General features: G+C 55.3%; 1 pseudogene; it reads left to right on the top strand.

The window, feature by feature from the left end:
• The window catches only part of LOC121315470, a 175,481-nt pseudogene that overhangs the window by 24,895 nt on the left and 134,336 nt on the right, over positions 1–16,250 (top strand).

Genomic DNA, 16,250 nt, shown 5'->3' with positions numbered 1-16,250 from the left:
GCACAACCCCCACCTAGGTGCGCAGGCGTTGGAGTCCCCCTCGGTGCGGCGCGCGCTGATCTCGGCCAAGGTGACCAGAGTCTGGGATCTCCTGGATCGCGAACGCTCGGCGTGGCTGGCGCCCGAGGCGCTCGTCGCCAGGGCGGCTCGGGTGTCGGTCCGGACGGCCGGCCGAGCGATCCGGGAGTGCAAAGCAGCGTTGCACCCAGACTCTGTCAGGTATCTCGAGGGAGTTCTCAGGACCGGCGAGCCATCCACCCCCACCCCCCCGACCCCCGGCTCTCCGGTCCTGCTGATCGAACCCAAGGCCCGAGCCCCCCCTCGGCCCCCCCTCGAGAACAACCTGAGCAGGATCTCGCAGTTCTCCTCGACCCCCTTGCCATCGGCGTCGAGGAGGACCCTGTACGCGATGACGCTCCACACCCTCCATTTCCCCGCCCTCGTCTCCCGCCGAGACACCGCTTGGCGGGAGACCCTCCGACCGCCGGAGGGCGTCGGTCCCCAGTGGGAGGCCCTTTACTCCCCGCTGGTCTCCAGGGGAGCTGGGGACCTGGGCTGGAGGGTCCTGCACGGAGCGCTCGCGTCAGGAGAGATCCTGCGTCACTTTACCGACTCGGACGCCGCATGCCCTTTCTGCGGTCAGTCCGAGTCGGTGGCTCATATTTATTTTTTATGCGCCAGGCTGCAGCCGTTCTTCCTGCTGCTGAAGAACCTCTTGCTGCAGTTCTGGCTGCACTTTTCACCCACCCTCCTCATCTTCGGGCACCCTGTTCGTGGCTCCAGCAAAAAGAGAGACCTCCTCGTCAATCTGCTCCTGGCTCTTGCTAAACTGGCCATTTACAAGACCAGGAAGCGGAAGATGAGCGGGGAAGGTCTCTTTGACTGCGGGGCCATGTTCAGGGCCCTCCTCCGTTCCCGGATTCATTTAGAGCACGCCCACGCGGAGTCTGCTGGCGACATGGCATCGTTTGTCGACCAGTGAACCCTAGGGGGCGTGCTCTGTACCACCTCCCCTTTTGTTTTGAACATTTAATTTGCAGACTTTTTGACCAGTTTTCATTAATTTAGTTAAATGCCTAACTATTTAGCATCCTCTATTAAGAGGATGCTAATTTGTATTTTTTTCTCCAGCCGTCACAAATGACGGCTGGAGGTGACGTTTGCCTTTTAGGCATTTAAATAGGCCTACTTTTGTGTCGTTTGGAGCAGGTCACCCACGAGTGGAGCTCCTGCTTATCCTTTTGAAAAATTTTAAAAAACAGTTGTTTCAAGTTTTATTTTGGAAATCTTTTGGTTCTTTTCATTTATTTAAAGTAGTGGTGCACCTTTTAGTTAAAGAATTTTAATTTTTGAACGGTTCTTTTCTTTAAAATAAGTGTTTGTTTGTTTTGGTTTGTTTGTCTCCCTGCACTTGCATTGTAAGTGCAGGGGGGCGGTCATTTTGGATTTTTTCCTTTTGGGTGATTTTTATTTTTCCTTCTTTCAATTTTAACTTTGCCTTTTCACTTTTTTATTTTAGGTGCTTTTTTATTTTATAATTAAGAGCACATTATCTCGTTTATTTTAAAATTATTTTTGCTTTGAAAAACTGTTTTTGACTTTGTTTTAAAAATCATTTTGTTTTAAAAATCCCCTGCTCTTGCCTTGGGCAGAGTAGGGGAAGGGCAGGCACTTTTTGTCTGCCCTGTTTCTTATTTGTATTATATTTTTTAGTTGAAGGTTTTTATTTTTAAAAGAAAACCTCTAACTGGATTTATTTTGATTATTATTGTTTTCATTTTATCTCGTTTTATTTCCTTTGGGGGGGAATAAAACGGGATAAGATAAACAATTAAAAAAAAAAAAAAAAAAAAAAAAATCCTTTCTTTGGTTTTTTGATTTTTGATTTTTGATTTTTGTTTGTGCCCCTGTGCTATTGGATCGCAGGGGTGCATGTGTGTTTGTTTGTTTATTTTAAAAAATTAAAAAAAAAAAATAAATAAATAAATAAATAAAATTAGTTTGGTTTTTGAAAAAAAATAAACACTTTTTGATTTTTCGTTTGCCCCTGCACTATTGGAGTGCAGGGGTTTGTGTTTATTTGTATAAAACAAAATTAAATCTTTTTTTTTTTGGAAAATAAATAAAAAACTTTAGTTCCTTTTTTTCCTATTTTGTATTGCGCACCCCTGCACTATTGGAGTGCAGGGGTGAGTCTGTCTGTTTCGTTTTCTTTTTGGTTTAAATAAATAAATAAAAATAAAAAAATTTAAAATGAGCGGGCAAGCTCAAGAAGCCCCGATAAAGTGGGCAAAGGTGGCTGCAGCGGAAGCTGCAGCACCTTTTAAGAACATTACCAGGAGGCACGGAGTCCGGTGCCTCCTGAAGGACTCCCTCTCGATTGAGGGCTTTGTCAAGGCCATGGCCAAGGTGGTGGGGCCATCGGCGATCGTGGCAGCCTCTAAAATGTACGGGAAAGCCGTATTTTTCCTAAAATTGGAGGCCGCCGCGAACACGGCAATTGAGAGGGGTCTCGCGGTGGCGGGGATTTTTATCCCCGTCGAACCGCTCGCGTGCCTGGGCACTAGGGTCGTCCTTTCAAACGTGCCACCTTTCTTGAGGGACGACCTGCTCAGGCCCCATTTGCAAGCCTTGGGGGAGATAAAGACATCTATCCACCCCCTCCCCCTAGGCTGCAAAGACCAGCACCTCCGCCACATTTTATCATTCCGCCGCCAGGTGACCATTCACCTGGCGGGTCAGGACGTGGCGGAGGGCAGCTTCGTGGTCCCCTTCGAGGGGACCAATTATGTCATCTTTTACTCATCGGAGGAGGTGCGGTGCTACCACTGCAAGGAGCTGGGGCACCAGAAGAAGAGGTGCCCCAAGCTCCAGCAGGGCGCAAAGCCACCCGCGCCCGCACCGCGCCCCTCCGATTCCACCTCGCCCCCGGGGCCCTCAAAGAGGCCCGCGGAGGGGGGCAAGACAACACCCGCCCCCCTGCCAGTAACATCAAAGGGGGGGAAGGGGAAGGAGGCCCCCGAGGCGGCCGGACCCTCCGCGCCTACCGTAAGCGCGCCGGGGGAGAAAGCCGCCGGGTGGACCGTGGTCGCCGGCCGTAGCAAAAAGAAGGCGGCGGCAGCCAGGTCCGCCGGGGAGGCTAAGCGGGGGAAGACGAAACCGTCGTCGTCTGGCTGCGGGTCAGGGGGCGCTCCCGAAAAGGAGATTCCCTCGCCGGAACCCCCTGCGAGGCAGGGCGGCAAAGCCGCCCGTAAAATAAAACATCTCCTCCCCGAGCGGGTGGAGAGAAATGCCACCGAAGGCTAGCTCCCCGCTGCCGCGACGGGGCGGGGGACCTTCACTGGCAGCATAAGGGGGAAGAGGAAAGCACAAGCCCTCTTCCCCACCTGTGCACATAAGTGCACTAAAACCGGTCTCTTGGCGAGGGTCCCCGGGGGGACGAAAGAAAGCCCCCCGAAACCCAAACGCCCGCCTCGGCGTCCCCCCTCCACCGGCAACGGGGGCCTCAGCCCTCGTCATGTCAAAGAGGGGGAGAAACATCCACCTGCCGAGGCGGTCCGGGGCTCCGCCGAAGAAGCGGAGCCCATGGAGGAAGCCCTGGAGGCGGTTCCCCTCCCCGCGCCGCAAGAGATCGTGGACGTCGGCCCCGACTCCATCAACGAGGGGCCGGCCGCGGCGGGGAGCGCCGAGGGGGCGAAGGAGGGCTCCTCTGCGGAGCGGCTGCCTCGGGCGCCGTCCTTCTCCGACCGCGACACGGGCCCAGAACCCGGTGTTGCCGAAGAGGAGGCGGCTGAACCAACCCCCGAGGCAGAAGCGGGCTCCGCGGAAATGCGGGAGACCCCAGCCGAGGAGCCGGAGGGGGGTGAAGAACCACCCCTCCCGGAGAAAGATCCGCCCCGGGTCCCTCTCTCTGGCGTGGAGACGGTCTCGGCCCCCGTGGCTGAGCCGGCTCCCGAGGAGCCCATGCGGGAGACCCCCGCCGAGGGGCCGGAGGGGGGGGAAGAAACGCCCCTCCTGGAGAAAGATCCACCCCGGGTTCCTCGCTCTGGCGGGGAGGCGGTCTTGGCCCCCGTGGCTGAGCCGGCTCCCGAGGAGCCCATCCTGGAGACCCCCGCCTCGGGGCCGGAGGGGGGCGAGGAAACTCCCCTCCCAAAGAAAGATCTGCCTCGTCTTGCCGACTCCGGCGAGGAGATGGACTCTGGCCCCGAGGCGGAAACGGGCCCCGGGGAGCCCACGAAAGAGACCCCCGCCGAGGGGCCGGAGGGGGGCAAGGAAATGCCCCTCCCAGAGAAAGAACCAAAACTGCCTCGGGCGTCCCTCTCTTGCGGGGACAAGAGCTCCGGCTCTCGCGTCGCCGCGAAGGGGGTCTTTGAAACACCCGCCGAGGCAGAGCCGGGCTCCGAGGAGCCCGCGCTCGTGTCGGCTGCCGGAGCGCAGAAAGGAGGGGAAGAACCGGAGAGGGCAGAAGACGAGGGGCCGGTCTCCGTCGCGGTCACCGAGGGGGCGCAGGAGGAGCCCCTGAAAGAGCCGGTGGCCGTGGCCGAGGGCGGGGAAGAACCCGTGAGGGTAGATCCCCTCCCTCCGAGGGTCGGGGACGGGCCTGAGACCGTGCCTCGGCCCCCGAAAGAGGGACCCAAGCCGTCGGGTTCGGCGGCGCGCGCTGAGCGCCCGTCTGCGCCCCCTAAATCCAGGGTGCAGACGACGCCCGCGAGGGTCCCTCCGCCGATGTCTCCCGCGCCGTCCCCCGGGGGTGGGACGCCGGGAGACTCGGTGAAAATCAAAATAAGACGCAACGCGCTCACTCACCAACGTGAGTGCGTTGTGCTTCTTCACCGCGAGGGGGGCGGTGGAGAACCGGAGGAGAGGGAGGAGGAGTCGAAGTCCGCGTGCGGCGCGGGCTCGGAGGCTCTGTCCGCCTCTTCTCCGAACATCCCTGCAGCGGAGCTCCTGGACTTCTTGGAGGCCACCACCCACCGCAGGGATAAGGTTCAGCTGGCCCTGGACAAATGGGGGGATTTCGAGAGAGTCTTAAACTCTGTGAGATGCTTCCTCAGGGCCGGCCACGCCAGCAAGACTTCGGGCACGTGCGTGCACATTTGTGCCCGAAAGCTGCACGACCAGCTGGTGAACTTCGGGAGATCTCAGTGTCTCCCGTGAGTGTCGCCAGCCGCTCCTGACAGAGGACCATGTATGCCATCAGTACCGACAATGTTAACGGGTGCAAGGACCATTTCCGCAGGGCCCAGGTAATCTCCTACCTGAAAAAGGGAGGTTACTCTGTGTGCTTCCTGCAGGAAACCCACTTGACACCGCAGGCCGAGGCCAACTGGCTGCTAGAGTGGGGGGGGGAGAGTGTCGTTTAGCCACCTCACCGAGTCATCTTGTGGGGTGGCGACGCTCTTCTCCGGGTCCTTCGTTCCGATGGTACTCGATGTGGTCAACGTCGTGCCAGGCCGTCTCTTACACCAGCGGATCCGGGACGGGGACGCTACCGTTCACCTCTTGAACGTGTACGCTCCGTCCACGGGTCCGGCGAGGGTTCAATTCTTCCACCAGATGTCCGCCCACCTGAACACCATCAGCGCTGACGAGCTCGTGGTCCTCGGGGGGGACTTCAACTGCACCCTCGAGGCCGCGGACCGGGTGGGGCGGGAACCCTACCCGCTCTCGTCGGCGGCCCTGAGAGAGCTGATCGGTGATCCAGTTCCTTCAGGAGATGGACCGCAGCACACAATTCTTCTACGCGTTGGAGAAAAAGAAGGGAGACCGTAAAAACATCACCTGCCTCCTGGCGGAGGACGTCTCCCTTCTGACGGATCCGGAGAGCGTGAACGAGAGGGCAAGGGCCTTCTACTCTGCCCTCTTCTCTCCGGATCCCGTCGACTCCGACGCGTGCAGGGTTCTGTGGGACGGGCTTCCCACGGTCAGCGGGGGCGTGCGGGACGAGTTCGAGGGCCACCTGACCCTAGCCGAGCTCACTGACGCCCTCAGTCAGATGCCCTACAACAAATCGCCGGGCATCGACGGGCTGACCGTGGAGTTCTACAAGAAGTTTTGGGACTTGCTGGGGCCCGCCTTTGCGCGGGTCCTGGCGGAAGCCTACGAGACCAGGGAGATGCTCCTTTCGATGAGGCGGGCTGTTATCACGCTCCTGCCCAAGAAGGGGGATCTGCGCAGCCTCAGGAACTGGTGCCCGGTCTCGCTGCTATGCACGGACTACAAAATCGTGGCCAAGGCTGCCTCCCTGAGGCTCAAGTCCGTGCTGGCAGACGTGATCCACCCCGACCAGTCCTACACGGTCCCGAACCGGACGATTTTCGACATCATCTTCCTGGTTCGGGACCTCCTGCACTACTGCAGGAGGACCGGTCGGTCGGTCGCCTTCCTCTCCATGGATCAGGAGAAGGCGTTCGACCGGGTGGATCACGAATATCTCTTCGGAACTCTGCGAGCATTCGGATTCGGGCCGCGCTTCGTGGGCCTGTTCCGGATGCTGTACGCCTCTGCCGAGTGCTTGATCAAAGTCAACTGGTCCCTGACCGCGCCCCTCGCTTTCAGGAGAGGAGTACGTCAGGGCTGCCCTCTGTCCGGACAACTGTACGCGCTGTGCATCGAGCCCTTCCTCTGCCTCCTTCGCGGGAGGCTCACGGGGTTGGCGCTCGGCGCGCCGGACACGAGGGTGGTCCTGTCGGCTTACGCCGACGACGTGCTCCTGGTGGCCTCGGATCCGGCCGATCTGGAGAGGATGCGGAGCTGCCAGAGCGTCTACTCTGCCGCGTCCTCTGCCAGGATCAACTGGACCAAATGCTCCGGGTTACTGGTGGGTCCCTGGCGGGCGGACTCCCTCCCTGCCGCGCTCCAGCAGTTCCAGTGGAGCGCGGACAGCTTCAAATACCTGGGAGTCCACCTGAGCCCCGCGGAGGCCTCGGTCGCCGCCAACTGGACGGAGTTGGAGGACAAGGTGGCTGCGCGACTGAGGTCGTGGTCGGGTCTGCTCAAACTGCTTTCCTTCAGGGGAAGGGCTCTGGTCATTAACCAACTGGTGGCGTCGATGCTTTGGCATCGACTCACCGTCCTGAGCCCGCCCCCTGAGTTTGTGGCCAGGGTCCAGAGGAAGCTGACGGACTTCTTCTGGGCCGGAAAGCACTGGGTCTCTGCGGCGGTTCTGAGCCTCCCTCTCGCCGAGGGGGGGCAAGGGTTGGTGTGCATCAGGAGCCAGGTGCACACCTTCCGCCTCCAGACCCTGCAGAGATACCTGTACGCAGACCCGGCCCCGCAGTGGTGCACGCTGGCGTCCCTCCTTTTGCGCCAGCTGCACGACCTGGGCTACGACCGGCAGCTCTTCTGGATCGACCTGCGGGGAATCCGTCTCCCCGAGCTGCCGGTCTTCTACCAGGACCTGCTCAGGACCCGGAGCATGTTTTCCGTCGGCCGAGACGCCGTGCCGACCGAGGGCCAAGGACTCCTGCTGGTGCCCCTGCTGCACAACCCCCACCTAGGTGCGCAGGCGTTGGAGTCCCCCTCGGTGCGGCGCGCGCTGATCTCGGCCAAGGTGACCAGAGTCTGGGATCTCCTGGATCGCGAACGCTCGGCGTGGCTGGCGCCCGAGGCGCTCGTCGCCAGGGCGGCTCGGGTGTCCGTCCGGACGGCCGGCCGAGCGATCCGGGAGTGCAAAGCAGCGTTGCACCCAGACTCTGTCAGGTATCTCGAGGGAGTTCTCAGGACCGGCGAGCCATCCACCCCCACCCCCCCGACCCCCGGCTCTCCGGTCCTGCTGATCGAACCCAAGGCCCGAGCCCCCCCTCGGCCCCCCCTCGAGAACAACCTGAGCAGGATCTCGCAGTTCTCCTCGACCCCCTTGCCATCGGCGTCGAGGAGGACCCTGTACGCGATGACGCTCCACACCCTCCATTTCCCCCTCCTCGTCTCCCGCCGAGACACCGCTTGGCGGGAGACCCTCCGATCGCCGGAGGGCGTCGGTCCCCAGTGGGAGGCCCTGTACTCCCTGCTGGTCTCCAGGGGAGCTGGGGACCTGGGCTGGAGGGTCCTGCACGGAGCGCTCGCGTCAGGAGAGATCCTGCGTCACTTTACCGACTCGGACGCCGCATGCCCTTTCTGCGGTCAGTCCGAGTCGGTGGCTCATATTTATTTTTTATGTGCCAGGCTGCAGCCGTTCTTCCTGCTGCTGAAGAACCTCTTGCTGCAGTTCTGGCTGCACTTTTCACCCACCCTCCTCATCTTCGGGCACCCTGTTCGTGGCTCCAGCAAAAAGAGAGACCTCCTCGTCAATCTGCTCCTGGCTCTTGCTAAACTGGCCATTTGCAAGACCAGGAAGCGGAAGATGAGCGGGGAAGGTCTCTTTGACTGCGGGGCCATGTTCAGGGCCCTCCTCCGTTCCCGGATTCATTTAGAGCACGCCCACGCGGAGTCTGCTGGCGACATGGCATCGTTTGTCGACCAGTGGACCCTAGGGGCATGCTCTGTACCACCTCCCCTTTTACAATTCTTATTTAATTTACAGTCCTTTTTCTGGTTTTTCTTTTAAAATTTAGTTAAATGCCTAACTATTTAGCATCCTCTATTAAGAGGATGCTAATTTGTATTTTTTTCTCCAGCCGTTGCAAATGACGGCTGGAGGTGACGTTTGCCTTTTAGGCATTTAAATAGGCCTAGTCCCTTTAACACTTCTGCCTCAGTTATGCTAAAGTTATTTAAAACTGGATAGGAACTGGTTGACATGTGGGATATGTTGTCGGTATCTTCCTTTGTAAAAACTTGTGAAAAGTAATCAATTAATATATCTGCTATTTTTTTTTCTTCATCTACGATTTTGCCATTTGTATCTCTTAAACATTTAATCTCCTCTTTGAATGTTCGCTTGCTGTTGTAATATTGGAAAAACCTTTTGGAATTGGTTTTAGCTCCCTTAGCAATATTCATTTTTATTTCTCTCTTGGCCTTTCTAACTTCCTTTTTGACTTGCATTTGCAGTTCTGTGTACTCTTTCTGCGTACTTTCTTTTTGGTCCTTTTTTAATGCTCTGTAAAGTGCCTTTTTTCGCTGAATATTTTTTTTAATTGATCTATTAAACCATTTTGGCAATTTAGTTTTACATTTAGATTTGTCTACTTTAGGGATGTAATTGTTTTGCGCCTCTAGTACTACATTTTTGAAGAACAACCATCCTTCTTCTGTGGGTGTTTTCTCTATTTTACTCCAATCTACTTCTGTTAGTCTCTGTTTCATACCTTCATAGTTTGCTTTTCTAAAATTGTAAACCTTAGCTTTAGTCATTACTTTTGGGTTTTGTAGTTTGTAGCTCTGCATATTTTGATGCTAATCACAAGCATGCTCGCACGCTCGCAAGTTCGCTCGCTCACTCGCTCGATCGCTCGCTTCGAGTGTGTAGTGCATGTATGTCATTAGTAACATGTCACTGTATGTGTTCTGTACAAGCTGGTCCAGTACAGATCCCTCCGGTCTCAGAGCGCTCCCCACCGACGGCTGAACCGGCAGAGCAGCCTTTGCAAACGCAGCCGGCACAGAGTGCTGAGGTGAGATGTTTTTTTTTTCATTACGCGTGCAAAAGCAGTTTGTGCCCTGCATTTCATATTTAATGCCTGTGTGTATTTCTTTTTTTTATTGATAACGTGTGTATGTTTTTTAATTTTCCCTGCAGGTGCTTCTGCCTGAGGGGTGGAAGCAGTCGCTGCCGAAGGAGCAGCACGAGTGGATCGCCAGGGCCCTGTTTATCAGGAACAGGTTTGGGAAGCTGGAGCTCACCTCGGACCTGCGTCTGTGGTGGTTCCCTCCCCAGCCCCGGCTGATCCACAATCAGCCTCCAGCATTGCTGGGCCCCTTCTTCTGCCGTCCGCTGTTTCTCTGGATGCCCTACCACATGTGGGCATTCAAGCTGACGTGCACCCAGCCCGAGTGCCGTGGCCACAAGCTGACTGGCGCCGGGCTGTACAAGACCGTCCGGAGGGTCTTGAGCGTCGATGGCTGGTACGACATGGCCACTGAGTACCTGGAGTGCCGTCGGTGCAAGAAGAAGGTGGCTGGCTGGTCCGGTACCGTGATGAATCAGCTGGACCCGGCTCATCGGAGCAACTTCCCGGCGATTCTCAGTATCGTATTTTTTTTACCTTGTGAAGTTTCGTTGTTTGTTGTCGAGGTGGTGTGCATTTAACAACCGTGTCTTGCAGGCTGTCTTGTGACATCAGGGTGCTGAGGCTGATGCGGGAGCGCACTCTGGGAAACAGTGCCACCCAGCTTTACAAGAGCTGGATGCAGCGGTCCCTGCGGTACCTCGTCGAGTTCGAGCCCTTCCTGGCCCCGGGCATCGCGCAGCCTAAAATCGCCGCACCCCCGCCCATGCTGCCAGTGCCCGGTGCTGCTGAGAGTGTACGGCTATGACATCCTCTCGCGGCTGGAAGAGGTCAAGGCCAGGGTCACCTCCACATTCAGGTCCATCCTGAAAATGGACTCGACCAAGAAGGTGAAAATGATTCAGTAACCTCACAGCCATGTTTTTGAATGAAAAAAAAAAAGAAAAATGTAAAAAAAAGATCAGCTCACGAAATACTGTGTGTGTTTTCAGATGACAAAGAAGCTCATGGGTGCCGCTGCCGGCATGGCCGCCTGGTCCACCATCGTGGGCAACGAGTTTGGGCAGGTCCTCCTGTCCGTGCTGACCTCGCACGAGGGCGAGGGCCTGCTCCCCATGGCTGCTGGGCTGCCGCAGCGGTACCGGAAAGCCAGCGAGGCTCCCCCTCAGCTGCTCTACGTGGACCGCGACTGCTGCTCCATCACCGGGAGTCCCCGGAGTGGGACCAGCTGGTCGTCCAGCTCGACGTGTGGCACCTGATGCGCCGGTTCGCAGCAGGCTGCACCACGGAGAGCCACCAGCTGTACGGCACCTTCATGGGGCCAAGCGGTCGACAGCTCGAGGGGAAGCAGCGGGGGTCGGGCCTGACGGACACCGAGGTCTCGGCCAGAATCTCCAAGAAGGAGCTGGCTCTCCACTGTCGCCGCCGGACGCGGGGAGCGGAGGAGACGGCACGGCTCATCAAGGAGCTGATCGAGACCTTCGACGGCGAGAAGGGTTGGGACACGATGGGCATCCCGCTGCTGGACCACGACCGCATCCAGGCCATCTGGCTGGCGTAGAGACGTCACCTCCACTGCATCCAGGATCCCCCGGGTGTACAACTGTACACCAAGACCGGGCAGCTCACGAAGGGAGACGTGACGCTGCCGGTCTACCGCTGTGTGCGCGGGTCCACTTCCTTGGAGTCTTTCCATCTTCACCTCAACCGCTTCATCCCAGGTATCCCAGCACCAACAATAAGCAAAGTGTATCGTGTCCTTTTGGCGGTCTTGTCGTGGGAGCCCATTCGGAGTGTGTGTTCATTACCGGAGCATCCGTTTCTCTTGTGTTTTTCAGGTACCAGTGCAAGCGCCATGCACTTTCAGGTGTACCTGCTGGAGGGGCTGGTGAGGGGGAACGAGGACCGCGCCGCAGCTGCAGTGGAGGGCCCGGGACAGATCCTGCGCAGCTACAGTGGCTCCCTGCAGCATGCCCTCAACCGATTGAGCCAGAGGCTGCTCGGCTGCAATCTGGTTGAGGATTTCACCAAGCCTGGAGAGTATACAAGTATGTCACAGCATTTACTGCTTGTCAACTGCTTGCAACTGTAACTTTCTGTATGTGCAGAAGAGCTCATCGGGGTTGAGTACTTGTACTCTCAAACAGGCTGCGTGCTGCAGGCCGTCGACTTGGACCCGGACGCTCCGGACGAGGCTGCAGACGAGGACCCGGACGTCGAGGACGAGGGCTTTGAGGATGACACGGGCGACCAGGTCGAGGACCCCACCATCACCGGCCTCGTTGACCCGCTGGCAGTGCCATCCGCGCCCCGAGTCTCGGTCTCTCCGGTCCCGTCGGCAGTCCGGTCCGGTCGACGTTTCGTGGACTGCGTTGCCCCGGAAACGCCAGCGCCGAATGTCCCCTCCGGCGCCTCCCCATGCTCGGCGCCAGGAGTCCCCTCGGGCTCTCGCTCCTACAGGCTCACCCGTGAGAGATCCCGAGGTGAGTGGAATACGTAGATGTTCATCGTCTCCCTTTCTGCATACTGTTACACATAAGCCACAATCTACGCTAACACGGCTCTAAGTTTGGTTTTCTTTCCGTGTTTTCAGAAGTTGTGTGGACCCGATGGTGCCCCCGGGTACCAGCACGTCCAGCGCCTGGCCAGCAGTCTGGTGAGCCTGCGTGAGTTGGCCTGTCTGACGGAGGAGAAAGTAGATGAGCTCATCGAGCTGTGGTGTCTCCTCCCTGAAGGAGATAAGCAGCACCTCATCTACCCTGCCCATCACCAGGACAGGCTGATTCAGGAGCGATTTAAGACCACGAAGAGAGCAATCTCTTTCACTCCGGGCACGGACAGCCCGAAACGGTAATTTTGATCTAATTTTTAATCTCATTTTTTTACAACAGTAACAAACAAACAAACCCCTAAAATGTAAACATGTTCATATTACTACTAAAACTTTTTTATTACTATTATTTTTTTTTTTTTTTTTTTGCTTGTTTGCAGGTGCCTGCTCGGACAGCGCTCGGGATCTGCCCAGGGCCGCAGACGAGCCGGGTCGTAGAGGCCGTTTGCATCCAGCTCTGCCGCCTCCATCCATCCTCCACCAGGTCCGCAGGTGCGAGGACTTCCCGGTGGGCGGCTGTCCTCAGGGACTACGTCCAAGTCCGAGAGCTGGTGCTGGGCAACCCGAGGCTGATGGAGAAGACCACCCTCCAGCTGTTCGAGTTGAACCAGCGCACCCTGTCTCAATGGTAAGGTTCGGCTCTTGTCTGGATACGCGTGTCATTACACCTCGAAAAGCATAATAGCGACATGTGCATTAAGAGTGACCACATCTCACTCACCATACAATTTGAGGTTAAAGGCTGAAAGAAAAAATGCACAATATCTACACAACTATCACAAACAAGTAACTGTGTTTTTGCTGAACCATAAAACTGACAATTTTGTGCATTTGCTGGGTTTCAGGCACAACAAATGCCAGAAGGGGCAGGAGCAGGCTGTCCTTCTCCAGGGGGTGCAGCCCCCTAGCGCCAGCGCAGTGGACCCGGAGCCTCAACCCCAGCCGCGCCCGCTGCTACGAGAGGCGCCGAAGTACGCCCACCTGCAGTATGTCTTTTTGAGCCCTCCGAACGCCGTGGGTCTGGCGAAACAAAGGAACCACCCCGGGGCCGCTGTGCGGACCATCGCCCCAGCCCTGGCACCCGTGGTCACCCCTGTGCACCCCTGTGGTCACCCCTGTGCGGACCATGGCACCCGTGGGCACCCCTGTGACCATCGCCCCAGCCCTGGCACCCGTGGACCATCGCCCCAGCCCTGGCACCCGTGGTCACCCCTGTGCGGACCATCGCCCCAGCCCTGGCACCCGTGGTCACCCCTGTGCGGACCATCGCCCCAGCCCTGGCACCCGTGGTCACCCCTGTGCCGCATGCCCCGGCACCCGTGGTCACTCCCTTCCACCTCTTCAGCGGCGGCTGCTGCTGCTCCCTCCCATCGCCCCAGCCCTGGCCCCCGTGGTCACCCCTGTGCGGACCATCGCCCCAGCCCTCCTCCTCCTCCTCGCTCTCCTCCTCCTCGTCCTCCTCGTCCTGTTCCAAGGACCACCAGCTGGCGCCACAAAAAGAGGGCGGAGGAGGGTTCCAAGAGGAAGTATGAGTGGAAGAGAGCAGAGAACATGTGTGGTCTGTGAGGACAGTCAAAGCGGAAGGAGTTTGGGCACAGCCGCTTTGGCAACACTTCCTTCTGCTCTGCTTCCTCGGTCAAAACTGTGGCACAGTGGCTGGCTGAAATGCATGCCGGGAAACTTTAATCCCTTCTTCCTTTGTTTTGTTTTTGTTTTTGTTGTTGTTTTTTTTTTACATTTTTTATTTTATTATCATCTGTGCAGCTGGTGGGTGGTGGGGGGTGGGGTGGGGGGTATGGGGTAAAATATGTATAAAATATGTAAATAATATATATATATATAAATATATATTTTATATTTCTATATATATATATATATATATATATATATAAGTTAGTATAAATAAAAGTCATCTAACTTTTAACTTTCTTACCTGCTGTCAGCCCCGCAAACAAGTGTTGTTCTTGTCTGTAAGTTAAGCACAACTTGAGAATCATCTCCATCTCTTTTTTATTTTTACCACCATTGTTCCTCTAAGACCTTCTCTCATCTCTGCATCTTACCTGTGCTGACCACTATGTTCTTGGCTGTTACTGATTTAACTGAGACAGCTAGATGTGTGAGGTGTGAGGGGGGAGGGGGGAGGGGTGTCTGACATCAACATTGTAACAGGACAAATTGTATACATATTTGTCCAAAAAGACATGCCTTTAATTTTCAATCATGCAAATGTACTGAGCAGTGCTGTTCCTGTAGCCTGTTATCTCCTTTGGTGTGAATTTACTGCATTTTTCATGTCTGGTTTTTCTTTTTTTATGCATGGATGTGTAAAGTATGTATCAATAAAATAAGTTTTTATTTTTCTAAGCACATTGTGTTGCTTCATTTCATTTGAAAAAAAAAAAATCATAGAAAGAAATTAGCAATATGTCATTTTCTAAAAAAATCCAAGGGTTTTCCATATTGTTATTCATGTTTTAATATGTATTTAGAAACACATGCATTTTCTATTTGCTGCACTATGTTCTTATATTTTCTATATATGCCCTATTATATTTTCTATATATGCCCTATTACATTTGTTATAAATATAAATTTGTGTTTTTATTGTTGTTATGTTTTTGGGCACATATGCAACAACAATTATTACAGTTATTAGTAGTGCTAATTTTGATGTCATTTGTGCATCGGGCACTGGCCGGGGATTGAACATAGGTCTCTGTGCTTGTGGGGCTGGAGTCCTGCTGCTGTGCAGCTGGTGCCCTGCCCCCTGAGCAGGCCCGGGATGCAAAGATTGCGCAGGGTCTTTTGCACAGGGGCCATACTAATCTATCGTTCCAATTTTAGTATATGTGCTGCCGTAGCGAACACACGGTGCCCACCTGATACGCACCTATATGTACAGCGAGTGGGTAAAGAGCGATTGGGCTTGTGGTGTGTTATTTATATTCAGATGGTTTCAAATTGCTCTGCGTATGCATTATTGTCCACAATCAATGTGCAGGTTGTTACAAACTCTGAGGATATCAAGTTTGCAGAAAGTGGCTTAATAGAGACGTCTGCACATGTAGACATTCAAACCGGCTTGGAGAGACATGCAAATACTGACACGTCACCTACGATACTGGCCCCTCCGGATTGTCCGGTGCCCAGAAAGACTTGAAGGCTGAGCAGGGGGTCCTGTTTCATTTGACAGCTCAGAGGAGGAGGCTTAATGCTCGGCTCTAATTGTCAGGGTTAAGGATTTAGGGATTTAGGGATTTAACGAATTAGGGTGAGGGTTAGGGTTAGTCTTATTGTTTTAGAGTTTTAGGGTTAGGGTTAGGACTTGGCTCAGGCTCGGGGTTAGGGTTAGGGTTTGGGTTTGGGTTAAGGTTAGAGATAGGGATTTTTGGGGGTTAGGGTTAGATATTTAGGGTTAGGTATGGGTTAGGCTTAAGGTTAGGGTTATGCTTAGGATGAAGGTTAGGGTTAGCGTTAGGGTTTAGGGTTAGGGTCACACTAGTGTCCGAGCTCCACGAAGCCAAACCTGGGCAGTATGAGCTATCTCGTTCCACACGGGAAGTTTTCAGGTATAATAACATCAATAGGCTCTGAGGCTGAGACCTTGTGAATCACAGGCACCCAGCATGAGTCTGTCGTACCTACTTTGCTTAGGCACTAATATATCTAATTCCCTGGAACTCAAAGCCGGCTTGGAGAAGTCGGTGGGGACTACGGGACTTAGCCGCTAATGGAGCCACGAAGGGCCGTCCTACCTACCTGGAAAAAAAAAAAAAACTGGAATTAAGCCCCCACCCCGAGTCGTACCTACAGCCTTCCGCAGCTTAAAGACGAACGAGACTCTGGTCAACTAAGTTTTACGTGACCAGAGGCCCGTTGGTCCTTAAGCCGTGGCAGGCTCTAGATGCCGCGAGGGGGGTGGGGGGGAGTGTGTTTTAAATCCCGTTTTGTTTTACTTTTTTCCAACGGCCTCTGGGCTCTTTCTACAGGGTCTCTGGGACCCGTGCTCGCCGGGTGAATGTTGATCA

Source organism: Polyodon spathula, chromosome 5, assembly GCF_017654505.1.
Source record: "Polyodon spathula isolate WHYD16114869_AA chromosome 5, ASM1765450v1, whole genome shotgun sequence".
Taxonomy (NCBI): Eukaryota; Metazoa; Chordata; class Actinopteri; order Acipenseriformes; family Polyodontidae; genus Polyodon; species Polyodon spathula.
The sequence above is the reverse complement of the archived record's forward strand: the minus strand, read 5'-3'. Positions and strand labels throughout refer to the sequence as shown.